Source organism: Carcharhinus amblyrhynchos, chromosome 12 (assembly GCF_965287045.1).
Source record: "Carcharhinus amblyrhynchos chromosome 12, sCarAmb.v2.hapA, whole genome shotgun sequence".
In the NCBI taxonomy this organism is placed as follows: Eukaryota; Metazoa; Chordata; class Chondrichthyes; order Carcharhiniformes; family Carcharhinidae; genus Carcharhinus; species Carcharhinus amblyrhynchos.
In genome coordinates this window covers 89,775,632-89,785,586 of record NC_137335.1, presented here as the reverse complement: position 1 = coordinate 89,785,586, position 9,955 = coordinate 89,775,632, and the positions used below count along the sequence as shown (strand labels likewise).

The 9,955-nt window shown below is 46.0% G+C and overlaps 1 pseudogene; it reads right to left on the bottom strand.

The window, feature by feature from the left end:
- Positions 1–531: 531 nt before the first annotated feature.
- Positions 532–6,219, bottom strand: LOC145350681 (uncharacterized; annotated as a pseudogene).
- Positions 6,220–9,955: the final 3,736 nt, after the last annotated feature.

Here is a 9,955-nt window from a genome sequence, read left to right as displayed (position 1 = left end):
CCTGTAGAGTTGCAGCAAGACCTCCCTGCTTTTATATTCTATCCCCCTCGCTATAAAGGCCAGCATCCCTTTCACTTTCTTGATCACCTGCTGCACTTGCAGACTGGGTTTTTGCGACTCATGCACAAGGACCCCCAGGTCCCTCTGCACCATAGCATGCTGCAGCTTTTCACCCTTTAAATAGTAATCCCTCCTCCTATTATTTCTGCCAAAGTGGATAACCTCACACTTGCTAACATTGTACTCCATCTGCCAGGCCCTCGCCCCCTCGCTCAGCCTATCCAGATCCCTCTGCAGACTTTCCACACCCTCCGCACAATTTGCTTTTCCACTCATCTTTGTGTCGTCAGCAAATTTCGACACCCTACACTCAGCCCCCTCCTCCAGATCATCTATATAAATGGTAAATAGCTGAGGCCCCACCGATCCCTGCGGCACTCCACTAGTCACCAACCGCCAATCAGAATAGCACCCATTGATACCAATTGATATTTGGGCTCACAATGCCTTTTAAGGGTGGGGTTTTTTTCATTAACGGACCCTCTTGCTAACGCAGTTTCTGGTCTTCAGTTTAGGGATAGTGGGCTGCAGCTTGGAGAGTGGGCAGTGTTTGATGGTGTGTCTCCGTTGGCACCGCACAGGGGGCATGTGTAGCGCCTGAGGATGGGGCACAGCACCCGGCCGTCGGGGCTCTTCAGGATGTGGGTGGTGGACAGGGTGAGCGACTCGTTGTTGTTCCGGCAGGAGACACAGATCTGCAGCTCTGCCTTGGCCCTGCCGGCTCACTGCTGAACAGGAGGAGGAGGGGGTGGTGGAGGGTGGTGCTGTTGTTGCTGCTGCTGCTGGTGGTGACAGTGGGCCAGTTGCAGGTGGCTCTTGTTGTCCATCATGATCACATCCAGCCGGTTCCAGTGGCCGGGCTCCCTCTCTCTGTCGGCCCGCTGCTGTTGCTGCAGCTCGCCGCCGCCGAGGAGGGGCTGAAGTCGGCGAAGCCCCCTCCAGCCCGCTGGCCCGCAGCGCGTCCTGGTGCGAGCACAGCCCCAGCTGCAGCGAGCGGGCCCGGCAATCCGGCGGGGTGGGGGGGGGGGGGGGGGGGCTGCAGATTCAGTTTGTCTATAACAGGCCAATCGGGTACTTGGTGCTTACAGGTTCAAAAACGTTTCCTGACGGTTCATTGATGAGATCTTGAGGCTTGTGTGTCCAAACACAATCACTTTTATTGGTCGGCTTTAACTATGTACACCTCCAAATATAACCTTGCATGGAACTGTTCCATACAGGCTTGCTGCTTTTCCGTTTGCGGGACAGTTTCAGCAATCTTGTTCTGGGAGTCATCTCAGTTTCTTTCTCTGTCTGAATTGCTGATTCTGCATCAATTTCAATGTTTTTACCTCTTCAGTTAATCTCTCATTGTCAAGCTTCCTTCTTCAAGCTCTCATTCTCCTGATTCAATTCTTCACTGAACCTGTTCTTATTTCCAAGTTGCCTTCTGTGGAACTCAGTTTATTCTTTATTGCCTCATTAAATTCTCCTTCTTCTTCACTTCATTCTGTCAATTTTACAACTTTTTTCCAATTTGTTGTCAGTGATTTCATCTGTTGTTTAACACTGTGCAGAGGCCGGCAATCCCCCGGCTGTCCCAGTCCCTACACATCGTCAGACTGTCTCTGTGTAAGGTAGGACTCCAGCCCGTGGGGTGATGACCCACTCTCTGTCTCAATCAGTTCCTCAAGGCAGGTGACCCTCTGCTGCTGTGTTCCCTTTAAAGGGACAGTCACCACATGTACTTTACCACTTGCTGAATTAAAATGTTTTAGAAATCAGCAGATTCATTGAAATATAAATGTCTCCAGATTATAATTCCTGACCCTTTGTCATCAGGATTTATTACATTCCAATTTTTACAATAACTCCTTGATCTAATCTTTACAGTTTACATCTTGTTACAGAAATTGGAAGATTCTCCAGCAGACTTGGACTCAACGTACATGGTAAATATCTCTCCCCACAATGCACTGGGATATGTCTGAGGATCAACATTCACCACATGCGCAAAGTTTTCCGCTTTCTGCGATCTCATTGGTCCCAAGTATTGTATTGACAAGTCTATCCAACCAATCACAAGCAATGGGAATGGGCTGGGTGACGAAACAAATATCCAATCATGTTGGATTTCCCACTGGATTCTCATGTCATTGGCTGAGTGTGCTGGTGAATTACTATCTCCACTTTCCAATCTCATTCCTGTCCAATCCCAGCCTCGCACCATCACCCCCTCCTCCCCAAACCACAGGGACAAACCTCTTTATCTCCCCCTGGAGCAGCACAGACTCTCTGCTCTCATTCCCAATCCCCTGTCTCCATGATCACTGCCAACCTCACAAAGCTGTGGCCACTCTCTGTGTCGCACAATTCTCAGAGAGAGTGAGAACCCTCCATTAATATTCCTCCTCTCACAACCTCCAAACACCTCAAAATCCTTTACACCGAGTGAAGAGCTTTGGACGTGCAGTCATTGCTGTTTAGGATAGAAAGGAAACAATTGGAACACAGCAAGAACACAGGGAGAGCTCTGCTGCTTTTAGAATATTAAATCATAAATATGGGGTGAGGATTCACTGCGCCCCCTCCAGCCTGCTCCACTAGTCAACACAACCAAGGCCAATCTTCCCCCTCACATCCACTGTCCCAGCCATTCCTCAAACCACTTAATTCCCAGAGAGACCCAAAATCTGTCCATCCCAGCCTTCAATTCTCTCATCGATGGAGCACCCACACCCTCTGGGGCAGCGAGTTCCAAAGATTCACAACCCTTTGAGTGAAGGCATTGCTTCAAAGTCGTGCTGTGAGATTCAGCACATCCACCTGACAGAGGGCCTCGGTCTAACACCTTGTCCAAAAGACTGCCCTTCTGACACTGCAGCACTCCCTCGGTACTGCACAGAAAATGCAGCCTGGGTTCTCGAATCAAATCTCGAGACTGGGGTTTGAAGCCACAATCAGCCTCAAATTCAAGCTTGCTTCCACTGAGCCAACACATAGGAATTCGGGAAGCTGTCCATCCAAATCGAGTCAAATAAATTACTGTCACCTTGAAGGGAATGTTATTAGAATGTAAAAATATTACAAATAAGCTTCTCATTGTACACATGTTACTGGATCACAATCTCTAACATGTCTCTATTTTCTGTTAGGCATTACAGCAAAGACCTGATTCTATATACAGTGACCTTAAAGGTATGTTTCTATTCCATTTCACCAAGGTTCAGGAAAAGCAGCTGATTTAGAACCTTAGAATCCCTCCAGTGCAGAAAGAGGCCATTCAGCCCATCGAGTCAGCATGACTCTCTGAAAGAACATCTCACCTATGCCCTTCTATCAGCCCTGTTCCTGTAACCCTGTGCATTTACCATGGCCAATCACACATGTCTAACCTTTACATCTTTGAACACTAAGGGGAATTTTACAATGGATTATCCAGCTGACCGACACATCCTTGGACACTAAGGGGCAATTTACCATGGATAATCCACGTAACCGTCACATCATTCAAATGACCTGTTTTGTATCAATGGAGAAACTGAGGGAAACTTTCACTCGGAATGAACCCTTAACCACATCTCTGCATAGAATTGACAGAGAGCTGTGAGTCCAGTGTGGCAATGGACCATTATTAACCCTGTGGGCGAACACTGTGAATGCTGTGTGTGATATATCACAAATACAAGTACATATATACACCTGGACCTGGATATATACAAATAGACACACACTCACAAATGTACATAGACACACAAACATCCACAAACACACATGTACTTACACACATACATTCAGTAACACGCACACACACATTTCACACCATGGTTCCCAATATGTGGAGTGGGAATACTGAACAATTTCACTTCCTACCCCCTCAGTGTTAAGACCAACTGTAGCCCCAACTCCCATTCCATCTGGGAACAACTCACTCAGCTCAGGCTGGAGATAGAGTCTTGGAGTTTCTAGTCATAAATAACGGAATTACAACCTGGAGACTCTGATCAGAGGATGGGAAATGATCCTTTATTCTCACATTTGCTGCAGGATTAATTTTGGAAACTGAAGTATTTTTAATTTTGTTTGAACAGGCAATAAACAAACTCGTGATTCCTGAACTACAGAAGATAATGTTTCAGATGATCCCATTCTGAGAGCAGGGACATCGGGACCATCAGGAACATGTTTAAAACAGTGTCCTCATTTCATTGATCAACTCCTTATCCTCACATTCTCCCCACTTCCCCAATTCTACCCAGCATCTTTCCCCATTTCCCCACGTGACCCTGTAGCTCCTCACCAATCTACCTCCCTTCGCCCCATTTCCCCATTCTCCATTACGTTCTTCTCAGCAATCTATCCACCTTCTCCCTGATACACAGTCCTAACTCCTGATCTTCCAGACTAACACCCAACCCAACGAGCCATCCCCTCCCCCCACACCCTGACCCCACTTGTCTCCTCATTAAATTCCTCAGTTCCGACTCTCTCCATAAACACTCCTCTGTGATCCATTTATTCTCCCTGATCCCATGGCCCGAGGTTCACAGAACCAGAGAATGGCTACAGTACAGAATGAGGCCATTCAGCCTGGTGCCTGTGCTGACCCCCTGAAGGAGCATTTCCCCAAATGTCACTCCCCTGCCTTTTCCCCGTAGCCCTGTCAACATTTGCCTTTCAGATAAGGATCCAATTCCCCTTTGAAATCCTTGATTAACCCTTCATCCACCACACTCTCTCAGGCAGTGCATTCCAGCTCTTACCCAGTCGCTGGGTCAAAAGGTTTCTCCTCGTGTCGCCGTTGTTTCCTGTGATAATTACTTTAAATCTGTGTCCTCTGCTTCTCCATCCTTCCAGCAATGGGAACAGTTTCTCCCGATCCACTCTGTCCAGATTCCTCCTGATTTTGAACATCTCGATTCAATCTCCTCTCAATGTTCTCTTTCCCAAGGAGAAGAGTCCCAATTTCTCCAATCTATCTTCAGAACTGAAGTTCCTCATCCCTGCAGCCATTCTCATGGTGATTACTGACACCAGAAGTGTGGTCGGTTGGTCAATAGGATCGAGGAGGTTTGTGTGGGGCTGGAAGAAATTCCAGATGGTGTTTATTACAGTAAACTTCAGATTTCAATCCCACCAGTTATCACTCTAATTTTTAGCTTGAGTTTATTTCTCTCAGTAGTTTTAGACTCGACTATCTTAGAAAATCCAGGTGAGCCGTGTACTTCAGATTTCATAGAGCTGTGTAGAATATACACACAGAAACAGGCCATTCAGCCCATCAAAGCCTACACAATCTGTGCCCATATGTAGCAAAACTGGACAACTTTCAGCCTTGGACTGACAACTGGTAAGTAACATTCACACCACACAGGTGCCAGGCAAACACCATCTCCAACCTGAGAGCATCTAACCATCTCCCCTTGGCATTCAATGGCATCACCATCACTGAATCTCCAATTATCAACATCATGGAGGTTACTATTCAGCAGGCACTGAACTGGACTGGCCTTATCAATACTGTGATCACCAGAGCAGGTCAGAGAGAGGGAATTTTACAAATAGTAACACAATTTCTGACTCCCCAAAGCCTGTTCTTTGACAGAAGTGATTGGAAATCCTCATGTGAAAGTCAGAGAACCAGTGGGGCCAAATTGGCTGACAGCATGATAACCGTTGGTGGACTGATAGGAGAACCAGTGCGGGGGGCGGGGGGAGTTTGGTGTGGGGGGTAGAATGGAAGAGAAATCAACAGAAATTGTTTTGATGACAGCTGTCACTTAGTTTCAGAGTGTGGGATGTCCGACCACAACTTTTCCCTTGGTTTATATGGACTGTGTGCGTACTGAGTATATTCCAGTTTAAGATAGCATTTAGTTACTTGTGTTATCCCCAACAATCTGTACATATCTGTAAAAGTCTAGCTGGGTGAAGGAATAGTGTGTTGGAGCCAATCTTTTCTTGAATAAATGTTTGATTTTTTGTTAAGAGTTGATTGGCAGTCCTGTGACTCTGTTCAGCAGCTCCATCCATGGATCCAAATAAAAAATCCATCAAACCAGCTTCCACCCTGGCCTCTGACTTGTTCAGCAGTGACATCCGCTGCATCGGAACACTTGAGCCACTTGCTGTGAGTTCCACATTCTGACCACTCTCTGGGGAAAGATCTTTCTTCTCCATTTCCCATTGGATTGATTAGTGACGATCTGATATCGATGCTCTCTCTTTTCATTCTCCTCCACAAATGGAGACTCTCTCTGTCACGCTATCAAAACCTTCCATCATTTTAAACATCTCCATTAGATCACTCATGTCCTTTCGGGAAGGAAATCTGCCGTCCTTACCCGGTCTGGCCTACATGTGACTCCAGAGCCACAGCAATGTGGTTGAGTCTGAACAATGCCTGCTGAGATGGAGGGTAGTTAGTGATGGGTAATAAATGCTGACCCAGCCAGTGACACCCACATCCCGTGAATGAATTTGCAAATAATCATTTGTCTTCTCTTTACAAGAGAAAAGAACCCTGCCCAATTATCTTTTCCTGACTGGAATAAAATCCAGTCCTGGTCTGATCTTTGTGAATCCTCTTTGTACTTTCTTCAAAGCCTCTCCATCTTCTTTCTAAAATAGTGACCAGAAATGTACACTGTGGTCCAAATGGTGAGGAAGTGAGGATTGATAACAGCTCAGTGAAACGTCACTACTTTTCAATCCTATCCCTCGAGAAATAAAACTCAGCCTTTGTTTTGTTTTTGTGATGACCTTATTGGTCTGTGTTATTCCTGTCAGTGATCTGTGTGTTTATTCTCCCAGATCCTCCCATATCTATTTACATTCTTCATTTCCAAACAATCTGAGCTCCTTATTTTACTTCCCAAAATGGAATATTGATGTCCAAGTGAATTTTCCAATAATAAATCCATGATGTCAATGTATTCATGACCTCCTGTAAACCGTTCCACACAACATTGACTCTCGCCATCACCAACCTGCCATCCTGCTCGGGTTTAGGGATAAAGGTGCTACACAAATGCAGGGTGTTGTTGTTGATCGGAGTTTGCAACAATCCGGTATCAGCTTTTGCATTTTGACCTTGCATGGGTTTGAAATGTGGTGTGAGTGAAGATAGAGGCTGGTAAATGGACAAACAAAAATAAAGTGTTGGAGCTGTGGTTTGTGTGTTCTCTCACTCTTTTCAACTCACTAATAAAACCAATCTTCAACTAAATATCCAGTTCACTGATCATCATCCTGGATTTATTCTTAATAATATTGAGTTCAGGGTGAAGCAGATTACAGGTGTATTTGCTGTATAGAAACGTGTGTATTTTATGGACATTCAGCCCCATTAGACTGTTGCAGCATTCCCATTGGATCCTGATTGGCCAGGATCTGAACTCTATTCAACTTAAAGAATGGTTTGGGTTCCGGTATAATTCCTAAAATCTGTCAGTAATTTCTAAAGGAGCTTTCAGACACTCAGTGGGCCAGCCTTTGCCTCTCCATTTGGAGCCACTGTTCTGCTCAATCACACCTTCAGCCCCACCTTTGGGGCCATTGTCATCAGTAAAATCCTCTCTCTCCCCATGGTTATTCCCCTTGGGATGAACCCACCTCACTCCCTTCAATCCAAGGCTCACAGACAGCAACGGCTACAACTGGTTTCACCAATCATTGGCATCATTGGATGGGCCACTCAGGCACCATCAGGCCCTGCTATCCCCTCCCAAAACCATTCACTACTCCAGCATCATCCTGGAATGCAAAGGAAGCTCTTTCCATCTTTTCTCCATTCACAAACATCCCCTTACATCCCTCTCCCGTCAACCCACTGGCTCACGTCCAAACTCTCTCGGGGTTCAGTTGGGGTCTGTAGTTTCCGTGTGTCTCCCCCTGTTTCTCTCCCCTCCCCCCAGGGTGGGTCCTACATTGCAGAGTATTGTGAATGATCCCAGCATCACCAGCAGTGTCAATGCTCCTATAGTTGAGCTTTAAGTGGTACTAAATACTCTGGATGTCAGGCTCCAGCTGATGTGAGGAGCCAATGAACAGCACAGTTCGAGCAGGCTGACCACAGAAACCACGGCAATGAGCAGCCAGCAAACGTGAATGTTCTGCTTCCATCGCGGTGAATGGGTGTGGGTTAAACACACGCTGTAGTGTAAAAGATTGTCAAAAGATACAGCACGATAGAGATCAGCTGCAGATATGGGTGGAGAAATGGCAGATGGAGTTTAATCCGGGCAAGTGTGAGGTGCTGCACTTTGGGTAATCAAATGTTAAGGGTAAGTATACAGTTAATGGCAGGACCCTGAACAGCACTGATGTACAGAGGGATCTTGAGGTTCAAGTCCATAGCTCCCTGAAAGTGGTCACGTGTGTCGATAGGCTGGTAAAGAAGGTGAATGTCATGCTTGCCTTTATTGGTCGGGGCATTGAGTACAAGGGTCAGGGTGTCATGTTGCAGTTTATAAAGTTTTGGTTAGGCCACACTTAGAGACTTGCATTCAGTTCTATTTGCCACATTACAGGAAGGATGTGGATGCTTTGGAGAGGATGCAGAAGAGGTTTACCAGGATGCTGCCTGGATTAGAGGCAATGAGCTATAAGGAGAGGCTGGACAAACTAGGCTTGTTTTCTATGGAGCGGCGGGGGCTGAGGGGAGACCTGATAGAAGTCTATAAAATGATGAGAGGTATAGATAGGGTTGACAGTCAGAATCCTTTTCCCAGAGTTGAAATGTCTAATACGAGGGGACACGCACTTAATGTGAGAGAGGCGAAGTTCAAAGGAGACGTGGGGGGCGAGTTTTTTACACAGAGGATGGTAGGTGTCTGGAACACGCTGCCAGGGGTGGGAGTGGAAACAGAGACGATGGGGAGGTTTAAGGGGCTTTTAGAGAAGCACATGAATCTGCAAGGAGTAGTGAGATATAGAGCAAGGACAGGCAGAAGGGATGAGTTTAATTTGGCCTCATGTTCAGCACAACATCCTGAGTTGATTTCTGGTCGCCACATTACAGGAAGGATGTCGTGTGTGGAACCCTGGGAATGTGTTGCTATGTTAAGGGTGCTACACAAATGCAAGGCAGTCTTATTCATCGGAAGCCTGTTTCCATGCTGTAAATTTCTATGACTCTCTGCTTCTAACACCTTCTTTAGACCTTAACACTCCCATTACCACTCCCTTTCTCTTATTTTCCTGATATCTTTGTCAATCTCTCCTTAGCTCTGACCTATCGCTGACCTTCTATTCTGCTCCACCTCCTCCACCCCCCTCTCCAACTCTCTCCTTCATCACATTTCTATCCTTCAGTTCTGTAGAAGAGTCACACAGACTCGAAACATTAACTCTGTTTCTCTCTCCACAGACGCTGCCAGACCTGCTGAGTTTATCCAGAACTTTCTGTTTTAATTGGAAATTACAGTTTGTTTTGCATGAACATTGAGAGTTTTATGGTGAACATTACTGATATTAGCTTTGTGTTCCATTTTTATTGAATAAAAACAGAAACGGAATTGGATTCCTGAATTGTGTTGTGGATTTTCACTGACGGATATTTCCTTCTGTCGTGTGTGGAACCCTGGGAATGTGTTGCTCAGTTAAGGGTGCTACACAAATGCAGAGTGTTGTTGTTCAGTGTTTGCAGCAATCCGGTATCAGCTTTTGCATTTTGACCTTCCATGGGTTTGAAATGTGGTGTGAGTGAAGATAGAGGCTGATAAATGGACAAACAAAAATAAGGTGTTGGAGCTGTGGTTTGTGTTTTCTCTCACTCTTTTCAACTCACTGTAGAACATAGAAACATAGAACAGTACAGCACAGTACAGGCCCTTCGGCCCTCGATGTTGTGCTGAGGTTTGTCCAAACCCAAGATCAAGCTATCCCACTCCCCATCATTCTGGAGTGCTCCATG